Raw genomic sequence first — 1,932 nt, forward strand, 5'->3', positions numbered from 1 at the left:
GAAAGGTGAGGCTCACCAAGCCATTTATCCCTCCGCCCTTCAATTAACCCCACATGTGTTTATTGGCCAGGCTGGCACAATAAACTACCTCAGCAAGGGAGGTTGGGGGGAAATGGGGAGCTGATAGCAATAAGTACAAGAAAGAAGAAAAATTTCTAAAATTGATTGTGGTGATGATTGTACAATTCCTTTTAATACGATTGAACTATTAAACTGTATGTTATGTGAATTACATGCCAATAAAGCTGTTCAACAAAGAAAAGAAGTAGCTAATTCAAATGTAGGTGCTTTGTAACGTGCTTGGGCTGGCACAACCCAGATGAAGCCAGTACGAAGTGTGCGGGGAGCTCTCTTCCATCATGTCTAGTCAGCATCAGTAATCTCTGAGGGTTCCCCACTTTCTCATCGTCACCACAGAAGAGAGTGCTGACCTGGCCTGGTTTGATGACGGAGAAAGAGTTTAGGGATGAAGAGCCAGAAGAGGTACACACGATATGTCATCCCTATGTGACCTTTAGTCCTTCAATAACCCAGAAGGCATTTATATAATTTGCCCTAAATCTCTAACTTAACACGCGGCAGTTCAAAGCCACCTAGCAGTATTGTGGAACATGTCCTGGCAACCTGCTTCCATAAACATTTCAGCCAAGAAAGCCCTCGGAGTCTTCAAGCAGAATCAACTCAACAGCAACAAGGGAGAAGACTTAGAGGTCCAGAAAAAAGTCGGCAGCGGAAACTGCTGACAAGACAGCACTCGGCTCAGACCCTGTACAAAAAGACCTGAAAGATCAAATAAATACCAATTCAGAAGATAATCTTGGAACTCTGAGCTACAGAGAAAAGAATAGGGAAGCGGATTAAACACTGACTAGGAGAAGAAACTGAGCCAAAGCAGCTTACAAGGAGACAACTGGAGCAGGTGGATTGTCAGCTGGCTATAACGTGGCTGTTTTGAACTTTTGCAAGCGGCGTTGGATTGGGAAAGCACACCGACAGCTCAGCACTTGCCCTTGGACAGCGTAAGTGTGAACACCAGTGGCTGACAACCAGAAAGGCGTGGCCCTCCCTCTGCTCCCCACATCCTTGTCGTGACCAGAGCATGGCCCACTCCCTGCCCCGCAGCCCCCTCCCTCTCCCCCTTCCGAGGCCGGTGACCCCACCAGCCACACCTTGCGATGACCTTGCTTCCTGAGGTAGGAGGCGTGCCCTCATAGATTGATTGGGTGCTGGGTGTCTCATCAGATCAGTAGAACACACAGTGCCAGCTGGGCACTTGGCCATGTGAAAGTTCCTGCCAGAACCAGCTGCCCTGCACCCAGGACCTCCCTGGGTCCCAAAGAACTCTTTCCTGGGCAGGTACCCTGCTTCCAGACACCTTCTAGACTGGCACGCCCCAATGTCACATCCTTTCCCTGCTCCTCTTGCTTGGCCTTCTTGTCTGGTAGAGGGTGCCAACCTACACAAGCTGCCCATCCCCACACTTTCCTCCTCCTCCTTGTCCCAACACAGGCTTCTTCTCTCTTTGTGTCTTCTCCCTTTCTTCCCTCCCCCAGACTGTACTTTCATTTTCTGCTTTCATCTGTTCTGTTTCTCTGTTCTCTTTCCCTTCTATATTTCTCTTTACTATTTTCTTCTTTCCTCCCACCCTTTTTCTTTGTGATTTTCTTTTTCTCTTCTCTTATTTTTATTTTCCTTTATTTTTTTTCTTTTTAGGTATTCTCTCACTGTTATTTTGCTTACCTTTATCTTATGATTTATTTTCTTCTTCTTTTGGTTATTATTTGTTTCATTCTTTTGTTCTTTCTTTTCTTGTCCCATTTTGCAGGACACAGGAACTGTGCCCACATGGCAAACCTCATTTGTACGTCTTGCAACCACTGCATGTACTGAGTGAGGGGCACTACTTGGTCCTATGTCATTTAATCAGTGGTC

General features: G+C 46.5%; 1 protein-coding gene across 1 annotated transcript in view; it reads left to right on the top strand.

Moving 5' to 3' along the window:
* Window positions 1-1,932, top strand: part of RYK (receptor like tyrosine kinase) — a 187,018-nt gene that overhangs the window by 11,194 nt on the left and 173,892 nt on the right. The window lies entirely within an intron of this gene.

The sequence above is a fragment of the Echinops telfairi genome, unplaced genomic scaffold (genome assembly GCF_000313985.2).
Source record: "Echinops telfairi isolate 266 unplaced genomic scaffold, ASM31398v2 ScPeMD7_7422;HRSCAF=8460, whole genome shotgun sequence".
Lineage (NCBI taxonomy): Eukaryota > Metazoa > Chordata > Mammalia > Afrosoricida > Tenrecidae > Echinops > Echinops telfairi.